The following is a 19,731-nucleotide window of genomic DNA, read 5'->3' on the forward strand; positions in this document are numbered from 1 at the left end:
AGTCTTTCGCATACAGGCTGGATTGGGCCTCTTTGTGATGTATATGCTGAAATGGTTGTCCAGACCCATGCTGATGGGTAGCTACCTCTGGGTGATTTTGTGATGTTAATGTCTCTTGTGGAGAAGGATTTTCAAATACTCATTCTTCCAGACAAGTTAACTTAGTTCTCACATCTAGGTAGCTTCACACCATTAGGCTGTCTCTTGCTAGTTCCGTAGGTCCGCCCACAGCCTTGAGTTTGTCTTTTAAAATCCAAAATTCTATTAAAGTTCGTAATTTCTTTCATAAGCACTTTAGAGTTCCAAACTTTTCGATAGATAGTCCCAAATTAAATTTCCTTTCGAATGAGCCCAAACACAGGGGAGGTTTCTTGTGAATTTTGTATTCCTTCATTCCCCCCTGTTGACACTCTACACTCTCGAGTGTCAATCAAGGTAAGCAAAATTCCTGCTCCCGAGAGTCAACCTTCCCTGCATTTATACTAGCTAAACATTACCCTGCATCCCCTGTTGAAATGCAATGCAATATACAGGCGAATACAGTCATTATAATTCGGTTATAGCATAGCAGGGGTATGATGTTCCTTCTTTACTCGGTTTTCACAGTAAAATGACGGTATACAGTCATACACAACTTTAAATAAAGTAAAATAAAAACACATAGTAACACATTCTCAAATAGCATAAAGGTCCATAGTCAAACATGTTTTAAGATCAGTAAAATAAAGTACATAGTCAAAACATTTAAGTAACACTTTTACAACACTCGCGATGTTGCGGTTTACAGCAGGTAAAATCAAACACAAATTAAACGTGGTAGTATGGTGTCATCCCTCCCTGCGCGATTCCCAAGTTTGGCCAAGAAGCATGCAGCACCCTTTGGTGCCTGACCTGACTGCCTCTGTGTTTCACTCAGCAAGTGAGACACCATAAATAAAGTATAATCGCGAGTTGACAAATAACTAAAGTGTGGAAAGCGATTCGGATCCAGACTGAGACCTCTATATTTCTGAAAAGGTCCCACCAAGGCGGAATGGTGATTTCAAGAATCTTTTTCCCTATCTCAATGGTTTTCTGTTCTAGAGTATAGAAGTGTTTTTGTGAGATAATTACAGCTTTTAGCAGAATGCTAAGATGTTTGGGTAGAGGGGGAATTGCATAGCCAAAATGTACAACATAATCCAGAAGTGTCCATGTTGGTAGTGGGGCGCACTGGTGGTGACACAACATGTCCCACCCCCGATGTATGTTACCTGTGGAGGGACATGATCTTGTGCCATTACCTCCATGGTACAGTTAATAGGCTGTGCGCCAGCAGCTTTAAACCCACACTGTGACTTTGAATGGGCACTCAAGTACTGGGGACACAGTATTACGTGTGCACCCCGGCTCCGGCACCCGGAGAGGTCAGTACCCGTTACAGCGTGCTCCCACTTTATGACATAGGGTGGGACCACTGCGAAACGAATGTGTGCACCTCCCTGAATAACTCCAATATTCTCCACCCGGTATATCGTTGCGGGTCGGGCTGTGCCACCCATGACCGACATCCTTAGTACTATTCCCATAATAGTGTGGTTAGATTTCCCACAGTTTACTGGGACAGGGTAGGCTTCAGAGGCTAGGTGGAGCTGGCACGGGTTTAGTGAATTGCTGTAGGGGTGGAGGGCTGCGAGGTGCTTGTTCCTGATCCAGGAGGGGACTGCACCTTGTTTTAAATCCTCCAGGTTGTTGCGGCCCTCGTCCAACAACCATGCCCCATACAGAACGCACACCTCGTTCTGTGCAGCCTGGTCAGAAGCATTTCTATCCTCCCGTATGAGTACATTCACTGTCTGTGCATGTTTTTCCAGCTCAGCCACTATTTCTTTTAACTGGACAGTCATAGCCTGGTCCTCGTGTAGTTCTGATCCTACTACGGTATTCTCCTGTTTCAGGATTTTTCTCAATTGGGTCTTTAAACTGTTTATCTGTGTTTGCAGTTCTATGTCATCTAGGCTATTTATTACAGAGGATGCTGTATTGTAGGTAGTGAAAACGTCGTTTATGATTCCCCTTCTAGGTCTCCCTGAGCTCATGGTGTCCCTAGCATTTAGGGTGTATTGGTCTGCTTTGTCTACATTTCCAAAGTCTAACTCATAAAATTTCTTGAACATGTCTCTAAGTAGGGCCTGGTATAACAGCTCTGTTTCCTTCGGACACCATGCAGGTAGGTGTATCTTGGTAAGGTTTAAAATTTCTGAAGCTATGCATAGTGTACCCCCTGATATAACACCTATTTGGTCGGTACCAATACTAATCCGTTCCCAGGTCCCTTGGTGGTGGTAGGACACCTTTCTATTACTGTGCGTATTGGCGGGGTCGTGGGCAGGGGTTTCTTAATGTGTGCTCTTAGTTCGGTGGTGTTAATTGGGACTGGGGAGTGTGGGACCGTGCACCCATGTAGGCTAGAATCCCACCCCATCCCTTCCCCTTCATCTTGCCATTGCCTGACGAAGGCGATCGATATGCCTGCGGGACAAATACTCTCTGATCCCCACATGCAAACATAAATTCCTTGTTCAGATTCCCACCATTTGTCCCAACACACTTTTACTCCTCCCCGTGTCCCCGTGATGGTGCGGTACGTATCATTACTGAGTCTTTCCCAGTCCGATTCCTGGTCCCATGCGTTCTTGTTGAGTTTTCTGAGCCACCACCATCTTCCCAGGGGAATGTTCCCTTTGCAAGTCAAACATATATGCTTTCCCTCTGTAACACTGACTCGGGCAGCGATGATCCGCATCCAGGGGCATGGAAGTGAGGCCTCCCCGTAGGTAAAACTTCCTGGCTGGAGTAGCGGGTAGAATTAGATCCCAGCCACCCTGGTCATCTTCCCTCGTGGGCGTAAACGGCGAGTTCTTCCACGTTTCGGGGCCACCCCCAGCGGTTACAATCGGTGCTCTCCCTCCTGAACACCCAGAAATGAGGGATTCTTCCACGTCTCCTCGGTCGCTGCCTCTCATCCTTATCAGGGCGAGCAGGAACAGGATCCTTCTCATGCTGTCCTCTTTCCTGTAGGGGCAAATAAAACAGATTGTCTAGCCCTGAGAAAGTTCTCTGGCTTGACAAAGGTGACTGAGTTCCAATTTGGGCTCATAGTCTTTAATTGACTGGCTGTCTTATTCAGTTCCTTGTGGACTGATTTCTGCTTTTACTTTTATCTCATAGCCGTTTTGCTTGTAATCTTACTGATGCTTCCTTAACTTCTATACCGGTAGATTCTTCTTACTCCCAGGTGTTACCCGGCCTGTGCCTCTTTTAATAGCTGCACAGGTAGATTCTTTTCTTTACTCCAGTTAACCAATACATATATACTTATCATTACACAGATAAATATTAAACTATTCTAAAATTATTCACTAAACATTCTTAAATCCATATCACTATATATGTACATCTGCCACCCGTCTCCGGGTGGCGAGGTTAATTCCTGCCTTCTCTCTTTCTTCTTCTTCCGCTGGGTGTCCAGCGAGGTAGGTGATAGGTCGGTCTGCACCGCCTAACCCTAAGTACCCTGACCAGACGTTGGTTTGAGTCCCACACTATCGGGTGCTGCAGCACACCGCTCCTTTGGGGGTGGCTGCCTGGTTCGTGTCTTCCCCTGGGGGTTCTGCCTGGTCAGGGGCTACGGGCTGGGGACTCTCACTTGGTGGCTGATCCACCGCTATCTCTTCCGGGGGTCCCTTGTTTCCCGAGGCTACTGGCTGGGTGTCCCTGCTCGCGGGCTGGTCTCTGACTGTAGGTGCCCTTTTGCGGCTGGTCCCTCCCCCCGGGGCTGAACCATTTAAATTGGGGCGCTGGTGACCACGGTGTCTTTGGCCGTGGTGTACGGGAAGTCCTTCTTAAGGCTCCGGTTATTGGAGGTGCGTCCGAGTCCCAAATGATTGGGGGGATAGCTCCTCCGGTAACACAGTCCACCGCTTTTCTAGGTGTAGTTTGTGGGTTTGCTATATTTTTTGTGGGATTTTTATAGTTAGGGGCCGTTGGCTGGGGGTCCCTGTCTTTAGTGCGGTTTACCGTTTTTGGCTGTCCCTTATGTTTCGCTGCTGCCCACCTGGGTTGAAAAGTTTGCACTGATTTATGTGGAACCATTTTGTTCGGCGGGGCAGTTTTCTGGCATAGACCTTGGGGCTTGCCTTGTCGACAATGTGGTATGGTCCCATGTACAGGGCCTCAAAGACCCCTACTCTAGCGTAGTTCCTCACCATAACCTGGTCCCCTATCTCCCACTCATGATGTTTGCGGGGTTCTAGCAGCAGTGGGTTCCTCCGATGCTGTTTTCCCATGTTTTAGAAGCCTGCCAGTGAATCTGTTTAAGGTGTTCAAATAGATTCCTGACAAAGCTGTCCCGGTTCGCTTCTCTAAGCTGAGCTTCCGTGAGTACCGGGGCTAACACATGGGGGGGGTTCGCATGGCTCTGCTGGTCATGAGCTCAGACAGGGAGTACCCCGTGCTCTTTGACTGACTGGCCCGGATCCCCATGAGGACCAGTGGTAGGACCTCTACTGTAAGGGGAGCTTGGGGTGTGGGTTCGAATCCACACTCCCCGGGGGTTCTGTACGTGCGATTTATGAGGATGGGTGAGTAATGAGGCACCAGACACAGTGGGTAAGAGTACAAAATGGCTAATATTGTTTATTTAGAATAGTAAACACCAAGATAGAGGGCATAGGAAGAGGTCATAAATAGCAGCAATGACACAATCTCACTCAACAACACGAAAAATCATGCAACAGGGAAGGGGAAAATAAGAGGTTAAAACATTCCACTCACACACAACCACACCTCCCACTTCCACCCTTCTTACCAATTCCTATCCTAAATTCAGTCTGTGAGGGGGTTTGGGGTATACTCACAATCCTATCAACTCCGGGGTTCTGGAGGCACTTATTTCAGCTCAGGGTCCCTCTGGGGTGGGTTTTACGTTGTTGGTCGGTTCGGTTTTCCTCCTCGATGTTGCGTCGGTTTCTTCTCTTTGCCTTTCGGTTGACTCCTAAGCAAAAAGCTGCTGGAATTAAGCACACCTTCCCCAGAGCGAGGGCCCTGTGAAAAGCTGACTCAACTCCCAAAAGCTGACTCCAACCTCCAAAAGCTGACTCTCACTGCTCCAAACTCTCTCCAGCTGCTTCCACACCCTGCTACACCCACAGTGGTTCTGTAGGTCCTATAACCAATTTAGTTCTGGCCTTTTCGTGCTCAAACTCATTTGGTGGTCTATTATGTAAGTTTGGTTGGAGAGATAGCTTTGAATATTTAATCAGAAGATGTCACAGGTACAGGTAGGTGTGAGGACGGGGGTATTGTTTCAGTGCACATTGGTGCCTCAACGTCGGCTGGTCCATTGTAACAGTCCTGGGAGTCAATCGGTTTGGGCCTCCCCTTTGATGGGCCATTAGGTAGATGATGGTCCACATTCATTAGGGGTGAGTCATATTTTCAAACTGGGCCGGGTAGTCCCCATTGGTTGAGGATCTCCCCACTTCAGGCCCGACTCGACCCTTGATTGGCCTGCCAGAATGCACTTTTCCCCCATTGGCCAGTGCCTCTGTCTCGCTTGTGAGCCAGACTCCACAATGTCTGTATCCACCCACACGTTTCCCAGCCTGCCTGGTCTGAGGATTTTACTTGGCCAAAAATGTTCATTTAAAATGTATAGGACGATCCCATGGTAGTTTTCTTGTCCTTAGGGTGTTCCAATAAAATGCGGCCGTGGATTTTCGAATCTTACACTCCCCCATTAAAACATTCTGTCTCAGGGTGTTTTCAAAATGTGAAGCAAAACCTTTTCTCTCTCACAGAGCCAATCTTCCCCAAATCTTACCTAAACCCACGATAAAACATTAAAATACACCAATGGTATTCATACATTTGGAATCAATACAATACTGAAAATGTAAAAATGCTTCTCAACCAATACCCTTCACCAAAATCATAATAGTACATAGTATCACACATCATAGTATTACAGATAGGGAGGTACGGACCTTTTACAAGGTACAGACTTTTCTTTACAGCGCAATACATTCGGCTCGTACAATCAGTCCCATCATACTGCATAGACTTTGCTAGCCCTCCCTTTTCGTTTGGCCTTTGACTTGGCCTCCCGCATAGCTTTCTCAATTTTAAACGACAAACCTTTCTCCTAAGCTGGCAGCGGATCACCAGCAAATCGTCTATGATGATCAGCTGTGCCACTACCAGGGCGTGAGAGAGGATGCAGTCCCAGGCCGGGACCTCTACGTCCAACCCCCAATCCCACCAGGTCCTTGAATTTAAGTCAGCTATCTGGACTCCCAATTTTACTGTTTTTTTGTTGTAGGATGAAATAATGTTTCTGGGATTTTTGTGCTGCTTTGAACAGATCTGTCAGGTGCTCTGGTAAAAATGGAATGTGGTATCCAAAATGTGCTACATAATTGTCCATGCTATAAATCATTGATGCCCCGGTGTTGAAACCGGTAAAAACATCATTCCAGATCCCTCTTCTGTGTCTTTTCGGTTTAACGTTGTCTTTGGGTTGTAGACGGTACAGCAAAGTCTTATTCAAATAGCCAAAATCGAGATCGTAGAATGTCCTGAACATTTCTCGAAGGAGAGCCTGGTAGAGGCGTTCTGTCTCTTTTAGGCATCACTCAGGTAGGTGCACCTCGGTAAGGTTTAGGATGACGGAGGCCACGGCGTAGTGGACCCCCTGGTATAGCAGCTTGTCCGTGGGAACCAAAACCATACCGTTCTCTGGTCCCTGGGTGGTGGTAGGGCATCTGTCCATGTCAATTGATTCGGTTGGGGCTGTGGGCAGGGGCTCTCTGGGGTGTGCGCTTAACTCGGTGGCGTGGATGGAGCTGGGGTGGCTTACTATGCATGCGACCATGCTCCGATCCCATCCCATCCCATCCCCTCCCCTTCATCCCGCCACTGTCGGAGAACACTATGGAGATACCTGCTGGGCATATCTTCGCTGATCCCCACAGGCACACATACACTCCTAACTCCGCCTCCCACCATTTATCCCAACACACTCACTCCCCCTGGGTGCCCGTGTTGGTCCGGTAGGTGCTGTTGTCCAGTCTCTCCCAATCTGCTGTCAGGTTTCCCAGGTCCTTGCTCAGCTCCTGAGCCACCACCATCTTCCCACCAGGATGTGCCCCTTACAGGTCAGGCGAACCCTCTTCCCAACCACTACCCTAACCTAGGATGTGGTCACCTCAATGCTGGGGCAGGAGACTGATGCTTCCCCATACATGACCCCGGGGTGGCTGGAGTATCTAGTGGAATTGCACCCCAACCACCCTGGCCACCTTCCCCTGTGGGTATATATTGCTGTCCCCTCTATCCCTGGTGTCCCTTCTCCTGTGATGACAGTCGGTGCCTGCCCCCCTGAGCATCCAAAAATAATAGCTTCTTCAGTCTCTCCTCGGTAGCCGATGCACATTCTGATGTAGGTGCACAGGAGCAGGATTTTCCACATCTCTGGTTCCTCTTCTGAAAGACAAAACCTCATTTGGTTCAAAAACCCTGAGCCCCCTGGCTCATCCCTCCCCCATTTTCCACTCTGTTTATACCTCACAGTACCCCTGCACGGGTTTAAACTGTGTGTGCCTATTTTACTGTGGAAGTCAAGGGGTTTCAACTAATAAGCACTTGAAACAACAAACAAACCTTACACAAAAGAGGAAGTGAGAGAAAAAAAAGAAGTCCAGGCTCCCTATCCTATTGGCTCAAAAGCCCCACTGTTATACTCCCTATATTGCAGAGGCCACCTGAGCCCCACTACACGAGAGAAATCTTTATTTATACCTGTACACACCTATTGCTCTCCTTTTTAACCTGCTTGCCACCCTTCCCGGGCAGAGACCACCTCTCCTTTGGCCTCTTGGACCGGACCGACCTCCTCGGCTCCTCTGTCTCCCCTGCCAAGGTGTCCCCCGAGCTTCGGGTGCTGCTTACTGGGCTGGTACAGCCCCTCACCCCCTCCAGGGATGGCTCACTGCCCTCGGGAGCAACGAAAATTCCCCAGGCAGGCTCCTCACTGCCGGGGTCTCCCGTATCCTCTGGGGGCTTTGCATTGTACAAGGCTTCCACCCGAAACCTTGATACTCTCACAGCTTTTCCTCTGCTCTTCTAGGGACCACTCACTACTGGGACCCGCCGCCACCCTCTCTCCTGCAGGCTCTGGACTGTCTGCACCAAAAGCTAGGCTATCCCCGACAGGCTCCTCACTGTCGGCGGCCCCTTCTTCCGGTACATCCCCTTCCCTGTCAGGAGACTCTCGTTCTTCCAGGGACCACTCAATGCTGGGACCCGCCGCCACTATCTCGCTTGCAGGCTCTGGGCTATCCACACCGAAGGCAAGGCTAGCCCCGACAGGCTCCTCACTGTTGGCGGCCCCTGTCTCCGGTACAACCCCTTCCCTGTCAGGAGACCTTGGCTGCGGGGTCCTGTCCAGTGACTGGCTGCCTGCCCTGCGCGGCCCTTTTCCCCTAGTATCTCTCAGGAAAGTAAAACAGGCTGCTAGGACGATGATACCCTTGGCTGCGGAGTCCAAGCGGATCTCCTAACGGGTGGAGGTGAGTCCTCGTCCCATATGTAAGGTGGGAATCCCAGTTCCTGTGGGTCCCAAATCTGTGGGTAGTTTGTACCTGTGAAGCAACTCACTGCTCCTTGTGGTGGGATCGGTGGGGCTGCAGTGGTGGGCCGGGGGCCTGGGCTTCCCGTCGGGATTATCCCTCCGGGCTGCCCTTTCCCACGAGGTTTTGCCTTGTTGGGGTTAAACAGTTTACATTAGTTAATGTGAAACCATTTAGCCCGGCGGGGCATCTTGACCGCGTATACCATGGGGCTTGCCTTGTCGACAATGCTGTAAGGCCCCATGTATAGTGGCTCAAAGACTCCCACCCTGGCAAAGTTGCAGACCATGACCTGGTTCCCCACCTGCCACTCGTGGTGTTTGCTCGGTTCCAGCAGCAATCGGTTGGTCTGATGCTCTTCCCCATGTTAGTGGCCGCCTGCCAGTGAATCTGCTTGAGGTGCTCCAACAGACTCTTGGTAAAGTGGTCCCTATTCACCTCAATTACCTGAGCTTCCGTCAGGACCGGGGCAAGTACATGGGTGGGGGTTCGCATGGCTCTTCCAGTCATGAGCTCTTATGGGTAATACCCCGTGCTTTTCAACTGGCTGGTCCGGATCCCCATCAAAGCCAGGGGCAACCTCTCCACCCACCTCTGCGGGGAATCCCCAGTCTCCTTCCTGAGTTTTTCTTTCAAGGTCCTATTCATACGCTCCACTAGCCCCGAGGACTGGGGGTTATAGGCGACGTGCCACTTCCCCTCAATCCCCAGCACCTTAAGGGTTACCTGTATGACCTGTCCCGTAAAGTGGCTCCCCCGGTCGGACTCCACCTACTGTGGAAGTCCTCACCTGGAGAACACCTCCCTAACCAATATCCTGGCGGTCTCCGCTGCTGTGGCTGCTCGGCAAGGGAAGGCTTCAACCCACTTTGTGAAAGTGTCCACCAAAACCAGGCAGTACCGGTACCCTCCCTTAGCCACAGGTAGGGGCCCTATGTAATCGATTTGTATCGATTGCCATGGTCCCTCTACCCACCTTGAGTGTCCTAGAGACACCTTTCTTTTCTGGGGATCTGGATTATTGGTTGCACAGACAAGACAGTTCGCGCGCAATTCACGAGTGTCTTCCCGGAGCTGGGGCCACCACCCAACCTGTTCCACCCGTTGCCAGGTGACCTCCGGTCCCGGGTGTCCAGCTCCAGGGCCTGCGTGGGCCAGCTGAAGGAACTCCCTCTGGTGCTGCTGGGGCACTATCCACTGCTCTCCTTTAAACAACATCTTCTCCCTAACATGGATGCCTGTGTCTCCGTACGATCCTTCGACCTTTTCTCCCGCAGTCAGCTTGTCCATGACGGACTTGAGGACAGGATCTCGTGCCTGTACCTGCTGGAGGTCCAGGGCCAAAGCCACCCCTGCGCTCCCTTGTGTCCCTTGTCCGCCCCGGATAGCTGCTATGGGGTCTGCCTGAAGCGGGTTCCACTTGGTTCCCGTTCGGGCTCCCTCTTTGGCCAGTTGATCTGCCTTTTGGTTCCCTGCAACCCTGGGCTCATGTTTGTAATGGGCCTTTACTTTGTGAATGCAAATGTCTGCCCCGGTCCCTACTGCCTGCATGATGTGCTGCAGTAGGGGTTTTATGGCCAGGGGCTTACCGTCTGCAGATGTATACCCGCGACGGGACCAAATGGCTAGGTACTCCGTGCAGGCATTGCAGGTGAACATACTATCTGAACAGATGGTACAGGGCCATGGGAATTCGCCGGGGTGGGTGACTACATACATGACTGCCGACAGTTCAGCATGCTGGGCGTTCATGGTGGTTGGGAGCTTTATGGCCCTGGCAATGCCTGCCTGGGGATCATAAATCCCGCACCCTGTGAGCTTTTCCCCCTCCACCACCGTGCTGGACCCATCAACATAGATCTCCCGGCCGTGGGGATGGATCCCCGCCCGGAGCCCTATGTCCACGTCCCAGACCCCCTCAACGGAGCAACGGTGGACTTTCCCAGCGTACAGCATGTTGGCTGCCAGTCGGGGCTCACACATCCCTTTTACTCTCAAATCCATCTGTGAGAGCAGAGGGTCCAGCGAGCAATGCGTGCGCTGCTCACTGTCCCATCCTTAATTCTCCCATCCAGCAGCATCTGAGTGGAGATGTGATGAGTGAGGAGGGTGATTGGGGACACTCCTGTAAACACCTGCGACCGCTTCACAGCCCAGTGGGTGGCCAGCAGATGCCTTTCACAGTTTGAGTAACCCCTCTCAACCTCAGTGAGGACCCTGGAGGAGTAGACCACCGGCCTCAGCCGGCCGTGCCACTGTTGCATCAGCGCAGCACTTAAGTTATCCCCGCTGGCTGCTACCTCCAGAAAAAATTCCTCGCCTTCATCTACCGCTCCCAGGGCCGGAGATTTCTGCAGGTCTCCCTTGAGGCGGGTAAACGCTGCATCACAGTCCTCATCCCACTCCCACTCCACGCCTTTGCGCAGGAGCCGGAGTAGGGGGGCTGCAATGGTTGCGTAATCCTCAATGAAGTCCCTGCAGTAACCGGTCAGACCCGGGAATGACCTCACCCCTGTTACTGTAGTCGGAGCCAGTAACTCCTGAACTGCCCTCCTCTTAGCCTCATCAATGGCTCTCTCCCCTGCTAACCAAGACGTCTGGTAGACCGTGGGCGGCGAATATTGCCCGTAGACTTTCTACCGTGGCAGAGGATGTGCTTGAATTTAAAATGTCAGACTCGATCCATTTGGAGTAGGCGTCTACTACAACCAAAAACATTTTCCCCATGAAAGGACCTGCGTAGCCCACATGGATGCGTGACCAAGGCTTGGCGGGCCATGGCCAGGGGGCTTCCCTGGGCGCATTGCCCAGCTGGGCGCACGTGTTGCACCTGCGAATACAAAGTTCCAGATCTGCGTCTATCCCTGGCCACCAAACGTGTGACCTGGCAATTGCCTTCATCGTGACAATGCCCGGGTGCTCATTGTGGAGTTCTCTGATGAACACCTCTCTTCCCCACAGTAGTCAATCGGCCTGAATCAAAAGTTCATCCTTGCGCCTGTGAAATGGTTTAAATTTCTCAGGGCATGTCCTGTACGTGGCTGCCCAGTCCCCATTCAGGACACATTTCTTGACTAGAGACAATAGCGGGTCTCTATTTGTCCAGACTTTAATCTGACAGGCTGTCACGGGTGAGCCTTCGCTTCCGAAAGATTCAACAGCCATGACCATCTCAGCAGCATGCTCGGTATCCCCCTCCGTGCTGGCTAGTGGGAGCCTGCTGAGTGCATCGGCGCAGTTTTCGGTAATGTGCCGAATTGTGTAGTCATAGGCGGCTAACGTGAGTGCCCATCTCTGTATGCGGGCCGATGCGTTTGCATTTATGGCCTTGTTGTCGGCCAAAAGGGACGTTAGGGGTTTGTGATCTGTCTCCAGCTCAAATTTCCTGCCAAACAGGTACTGGTGCATTTTCTTTACCGCATATACACACTCGAGCTCCTCCTTTTCTACCATCCCATAGCCCCTTTCTGCCTGGGACAGACTTCTGGAGGCATAAGCTACCGGCTGTAACTGACCCTTGGCATTGACATGCTGCAGCACACATCTGACACCATAAGACGACGCATCGCACGTTAACACAAGTTTCTTACATGGGTCATATAGCGTTAACAGATTGTTGGAACATAACAAATTGCGTGCTCTATTAAAAGCCCTTTCCTGGCTGTCCCCCCAGACCCATTCATGACCTTTGCGTAGGAGCACGTGTAGCGGCTCTAGCAGTGTGCTCAATTTGGGAAGAAAGTTACCAAAATAGTTCAGGAGCCCCAGGAATGAACACAGCTCCGTCGTGTTACGGGGTCTGGGTGCTCTCTGGATTGCTTCCGTCTTGGATGCAGCAGGGCAGATCCCGTCTGCTGCTACCCTCATCCCCAGGAATTCTACCTCTGGAGCTAGGAAGACGCACTTCGCCTTTTTCAGTCGCAGCCCTACCCAGTCCAGTCTGCGTAGCACCTCCTCCAGGTTGTGGAGGTGTTCTTCAGTATCGTAACCCGTAATGAGGATGTCGTCCTGAAAAACCACCGTCCCTGGAATCGACTTGAGGAGACTTTCCATATTTCGTTGGAAGATCGCAGCGGCCAAACGAATCCCGAACAGACATCTGTTGTACTCAAACAACCCCTTGTGTGTCGTGATGGTGGTCAGCTTCTTCGACTCACTCGCCAGCTCCTGGGTCATGTAAGCTGAGGTCAGGTCCAATTTTGAAAAAAGTTTGCCACCGGATAACGTCGCAAAGAGGTCCTCCGCTCTCGGTAGCGGGTACTGGTCTTGGAGTGACACCCGATTGATGGTGGCCTTGTAATCGCCACATATCCTGACCGACCCATCCGCCTTGAGCACCGGCACAATCGGGCTCGCCCTGTCACTGAATTCGACTGGCGAGATGATGCCTTCCCTCAGCAGGCGGTCCAATTCACCTTCTATCTTTTCCCGCATCACGTACGGCAACGCTCTGGCCTCGTGGTGTACTGGCCTGGCGTCCAGGTTTATGTGAATCACTACCTTGGCCCCCATGAAAGTGCCAATGCCGGGTTGAAATAATGAGTCAAATTTGTCCAGGATCTGTGAGCATGATACTCGCTCCACAGAGGAAATTGCATTGACATCGCTCCATTTCCAGTTCATGACAGCAAGCCAACTCCTCCCCAGTAGTGCGGGACCATCCCCTGGGGCAATCCAGAGTGGCAGTCTGTTCTCCGAATCTTTGTGGGTCACGACTACCGTGGCGCTGCCTCGCATCGGAATGATCTGCTTTGTGTAAGTCCGCAGCTATGCGTCAATCGGCGATAATTTTGGCCTCCTGGCCTTGGACGCCCACAACTTTTCGAACTGTTTGATACCCATCAGGGACTGGCTGGCCCCCGTGTCTAGCTCCATTGATATTGGGATGCCATTGAGGAGCACTTTCATCATTATCGGTGGCGTCCTGGTATATGAACTATATACGTGCACCACATGAACTCGCTGAACTTCAGCTTCCAGCGATTTTCCCCATGGTTCATTTCTGCAATTTCTGCAGGTATTTTGCTCACCTCTGCAAAAGCCGGCTGAGTGTGTGCCTCCACGCCTCCAACATGAGCTGCTGTTTGAAACAAAAGGTCCCTTGCAAGTCAATCGTCCCTGACTGCCCCTGTTATTGCCCTTGAATGCGCCATTAACAGGTGTTGATGGCCCCATTACTGGCCGCATTGTCCCTTGCAATGGCGTGAATCACCATTCAGCTTGCAATTGTCTCTGTCCAACTCCCCCTCTGGGTTCGACGACATGTTGGGGCATGCCCGACTGCCCTTGTCTGCCTGAAGAACTGTGTGCTGCTTTAACAATGTTGAATCTCTGTCCCAAACATTCCTTAACACAGTACCTCTCATCTGTTCTGCGAGTGGCCATGCTCGCCTGGTTTACATAAGAACATAAGAACATAAGAATTAGGAACAGGAGTAGGCCATCTAGCCCCTCGAGCCTGCTCCGCCATTCAATAAGATCATGGCTGATCTGGCCGTGGACTCAGCTCCACTTACCCGTCCGCTCCCCGTAACCCTGAATTCCCTTATTGGTTAAAAATCTATCTATCTTTGACTTGAATACATTCAATGAGCTAGCCTTAACTGCTTCCTTGGGCAGAGAATTCCACAGATTCACAACCCTCTGGGAGAAGAAATTCCTTCTCAACTCGGTTTTAAATTGGCTCCCCCGTATTTTGAGGCTGTGCCCCCCTAGTTCTAGTCTCCCCGACCAGTGGAAACAACCTCTCTGCCTCTATCTTGTCTATTCCTTTCATTACTTTAAATGTTTCTATAAGATCACCCCTCATCCTTCTGAACTCCAACGAGTAAAGACCCAGTCTACTCAATCTATCATCATAAGGTAACCCCCTCATCTCCGGAATCAGCCTAGTGAATCGTCTTTGTACCCCCTCCAAAGCCAGTATATCCTTCCTTAAGTAAGGTGACCAAAACTGCACGTAGTACTCCAGGTGCGGCCTTACCAATACCCTATACAGTTGCAGCAGGACCTCCCTGCTTTTGTAATCCATCCCTCTCGCAATGAAGGCCAACATTCCATTCACCTTCCTGATTACCTGCTGCACCTGCAAACTAACTTTTTGGGATTCATGCACAAGGACCCCCAGGTCCCTCTGCACCTCAGCATGTTGTAATTTCTCCCCATTCAAATAATATTCCCTTTTTTCCCAAGGTGGATGACCTCACACTTTCCGAGATTGTATTCCATCTGCCAAACCTTAGCCCATTCGCTTAACCTATCCAAATCTTTTTGCAGCCTCTCTGTGTCCTCTACACAACCCGCTTTCCCACTAATCATTGTGTCATCTTCAAATTTTGTTATGCTACACTCTGTCCCCTCTTCCAGGTCATCTATGTATATTGTAAACAGTTGTGGTCCCAGCACCGATCCCTGTGGCACACCACTAACCACCGATTTCCAACCGAAAAGGACCCATTTATCCCGACTCTCTGCTTTCTGTTCGCCAGCCAATTCTCTATCCATGCTAATACATTTCCTCTGACTCTGTGTACATCTATCTTCTGCAGTAACCTTTTGTGTGACACCTTATCGAATGCCTTTTGGAAATCTAAATACACCACATCCATCGGTACACCTCTATCCACCATGCTTGTTATATCCTCAAAGAATTCCAGTAAATTAGTTAAACATGATTTCCCCTTCTTGAATCCATGTTGCGTCTGCTTGAATGCACTATTCCTATCCAGATGTCCCGCTATTTCTTCCTTAATGATAGCTTCAAGCATTTTCCCCACTACAGATGTTAAACTAAGCGGCCTATAGTTACCTGCCTTTTGTCTGCCTCCTTTTTTAAACAGAGGCGTTACATTAGCTGCTTTCCAATCCGCTGGTACCTCCCCAGAGTCCAGAGAATTTTGGTAGACTATAACGAATGCATCTGCTATAACTTCCGCCATCTCTTTTAATACCCTGGGATGCATTTCATCAGGACCAGGGGACTTATCTACCTTGAGTCCCATTAGCCTGTCCAGCACTACCCCCCTAGTGATAGTGATTGTCTCAAGGTCCTCCCTTCCCACATTCCTGTGACCAGCAATTTTTCGCATGGTTTTTGTGTCTTCCACTGTGAAGACCCGAAGCAAAATAATTGTTTAAGGTCTCAGCCATTTCCACATTTCCCATTATTAAATGCCTCTTCTCATCTTCTAAGGGACCAATGTTTACTTTAGTCACTCTTTTCTGTTTTATATATCTGTAAAAGCTTTTACTATCTGTTTTTATGTTGTGCGGAAGTTTACCTTCGTAATCTATCTTTCCTTTCTTTATTGCTTTTTTAGTCATTCTTTGCTGTTGTTTAAAATTTTCCCAATCTTCTAATTTCCCACTAACCTTGGCCACCTTCTACGCATTGGTCTTTGATTTGATACTCTCCTTTATTTCCTTGGTTATCCACAGCTGGTTATTCCTTCTCTTACCCCCCTTCTTTTTCAATGGAATATATTTTTGTTGCGCACTATGAAAGAGCTCCTTAAAAGTCCTCCACTGTTCCTCAATTGTGCCACCGTTTAGTCTGTGTTTCCAGTCTACTTTAGCCAACTCTGCCCTCATCCCACTGTAGTCCCCTTTGTTTAAGCATAGTACCCTCGTTTCTGACACAACTTCCTCACCCTCAATCTGTATTACAAATTCAACCATACTGTGATCACTCATTCCAAGAGGATCTTTTACTAGGAGATCGTTTATTTTTCCTGTCTCATTACACAGAACCAGATCTAAGATAGCTTGCTCCCTTGTAGGTTCTGTAACATACTGTTCTAAGAAACAATCCCGTATGCATTCTATGAATTCCTCCTCCAGGCTACCCTGTGCGATTTGAGTTGACCAATCGATAGGTAGGTTAAAATCCCCCATGACTACTGCCGTTCCTTTTTCACATGCCTCCATTATTCCCTTGATTATTGCCCGCCCTACTGTGAAATTATTATTTGGGGGCCTATAAACTACGCCCACCAGTGACTTTTTCCCCTTACTATCTCTAATCTCCACCCACAAAGATTCAACATTTTGTTCATTAGAGCCAATATCGTCTCTCACAACTGCCCTGATATCATCCTTCATTAACAGAGCTACCCCACCTCCTTTCCCTTCTTGTCTATCTTTCCAAATCATCAGATACCCCTGTATGTTTAATTCCCAGTCTTGGCCAGCCTGCAACCATGTTTCTGTAATGGCTACCAAATCATACCCATTTGTAATGATTTGTGCCGTCAACTCATTTACTTTATTTCGAATGCTGCGTGCGTTTAGGTAGGGTGCTTTAATCCCAGTTTTTAAACCATGATTTCTAGTTTTGACCCCTCCTGCAGCTCCTTTATATTCAGTGGCCCTTTTTGTTTTTTGCCTTGGGTTTCTCTGCCCTCCACTTTTATTCATCTCCTTTCTGTCTTTTGCTTTTGTCAACTTTTTGTTTCCTTCTGTCTCCCTGCATTGGTTCCCATCCCCCTGCCATATTAGTTTAACTCCTCCCCAACAGCACTTGCAAACACTCCCCCTAGGACATTGGTTCCAGTCCTGCCTCGGTGCAGACCGTCCGGTTTGTACTGGTCCCACCTCCCCCAGAACCTGTTCCAATGCCCCAGGAATTTGAATCCCTCCCTGCTGCACCACTGCTCAAGCCACGTATTCATCTGCACTATCCTGTGATTCCTACTCTGACTAGCACGTGGCACTGGTAGCAATCCCGAGATTACTACTTTTGAGGTCCTAGCTCCTAGCTCCTTAAATTTGTCTCGTAGGACCTCATCCCATTTTTTACCTATGTCATTGGTACCAATGTGCACCACGACAAGTGGCTGTTCTCCCTCCCTTTTTAGAATGTCCTGCACCCGCTCCGAGACATCCTTGACCCTTGCACCAGGGAGGCAACATACCATTCTGGAGTCTCGGTTGCGGCCGCAGAAACGCCTATCTATTCCCCTTACAATCGAATCCCCTATCACTATCGCTCTCCCACTCTTTTTCCTGCCCTCCTGTGCAGCAGAGCCAGCCATGGTGCCATGAACTTGGCTGCTGCTGCCCTCCCCTGATGAGTCATCCCCCTCAACAGTACTCAAAACGGTGTATCTGTTTTGCAGGGGGATGACCGCAGGGGACCCCTGCACTACCTTCCTTGCACTGCTCTTCCTGTTGGTCTTCCATTCCCTAGCTGGCTTTGGACCTTCAGCTGTGGTAAGACCAGCTCGCTACATGCGCTACTCACGTCATTCTCAGCATCATGGATGCTCCAGAGTGAATCCACCCTCAGCTCCAATTCCGCAACGCGGCCCGTCAGGAGCTGGAGGCGGACACACTTCCCACACACGTAGTCGTCAGGGACACCGGAAGTGTCCCTGAGTTCCCACATGGTACAGGAGGAGCATATCATGTGACCGAGCTCTCATGCCATGACTTAACCCTTAGATACACTTAAATTGGCAACAATGCTAAAGTTTACTCACTGTTATAGAAGAGAAAAATCCCATCCTCGTCGCCATTGATACGTCCTTACTATACAGTATAAATGCACACGAGGCCCATGCTTGAGAGAAGGTCAGTCTGTGACCTGTCCTTTATTTCATCGCACTCAAGTGATGGAAGTGGGTGGAGCTTCCCCTTTTATATCTGAAGGTCTAGGTTAGGAGTGTCTCCCACAAGTTCACCACCTAGTGGTCAGTGTTCTCACAGTGTACAACTTTGGTCAGATTAAACATGGGTTACAATGCTGGTTGAATACATGACATAACCATTCTATGATTCTAAGTCTGGCAGCTTCTGTGGAGAGAGAAACAGAATTAACGGTGACATTTTAAACTCCCGCCCTCCTGCCTCCACGGGGGGGCAGGGGGGCATTAAAATATCGGGATCATGAAACCTGACGCCATTTCCGTCGGTTTAAATTTTTATTTACCCAAATCAGTGCGTTGACAAGATGCCCACAAAAGGCACACAGGGGTCTAATTAACATTCAAAAGCCGCGGCCCGATGACATCATCGGCGCAGCACCTTCAATTTAACTGTAGGTCGGGGGAGGCCCACACTGCCGGCCAGAAGGTCCAAGGTGGGAGGCACTAACGGCCGTAAGGTAAGTACTGAAGATCACCTCCTTTTATCACTCCTTGTGCACCAGGAGGAGCAGGAATGTCCCTCCCCCTCCCACACCCCATCACAAAAGGAAGCCTTCAGCATCCCAGCTCCGATCGTGGCACAGAGCTTCTGCCTCCTCCACCCCGGCCCCCCAGCCCCCTAGCAATCTCTGCCTGGAGCTAGTCCCTCCCCTCGGCCCCCTAGCAATCTCTGCCTGGAGTTACTCCTTCCCACCGGCCCCCCAGCAATCACTGCCTGGAGCTACTCCCTCCCCCCGGCCCCCTAGCAATCTCTGCCTGGAGCTACTCCGGCCCCCCAGCAATCTCTGCCTGGAGTTACTCCTTCCCCCTGGCCCCCCAGCAATCACTGCCTGAAGCTACTCCTTCCCCCTGGCCCCCCAGCAATCACTGCCTGGAGCTACCCCTTCCCCCCAGCCCCCCAGCAATCACTGCTTGGAGCTACTCCCTCCCCCCGGCCCCTCAGTAATCACTGCCTGTAGCTACTCCCTCCCCCCGGCCCCCCAGTAATCACTGCCTGGAGCTACTCCCTTGCCCCGGCCCCTCAGTAATCACTGCCTGGAGCTACTCCCTCCCCCTGGCCCCCCAGTAATCACTGTCTGGAGCTACTCCCTCCCCCCGGCCCCCCAGTAATCACTGCCTGGAGCTACTCCATCCCCCCGGTCCCCCAGTCCCGCAGCCCCCTGGCTGCCCAGCAATCACTGCCTGGAGCTACTCCCCTCCCCCGGCCCCCCCCGTCCCCCAGTAATCACTGCCTGGAGCTACTCCCTCCCCCCGGCCCCCCAGCCCCGCAGCCCCCCAGTCCCCCAGCAATCACTGCCTGGAGCTACTCCATCCCCCAGGTCCTCCAGGCCCGCAGCCCCCTGGCCGCCCAGTAATCACTGCCTGGAGCTACTCCCCTCCCCCGGCTCCCCCAGCCCCGCAGCCCCCCCCCGCCCCAT

The sequence above is a fragment of the Pristiophorus japonicus genome, chromosome 2 (assembly GCF_044704955.1).
Source record: "Pristiophorus japonicus isolate sPriJap1 chromosome 2, sPriJap1.hap1, whole genome shotgun sequence".
Lineage (NCBI taxonomy): Eukaryota > Metazoa > Chordata > Chondrichthyes > Pristiophoridae > Pristiophorus > Pristiophorus japonicus.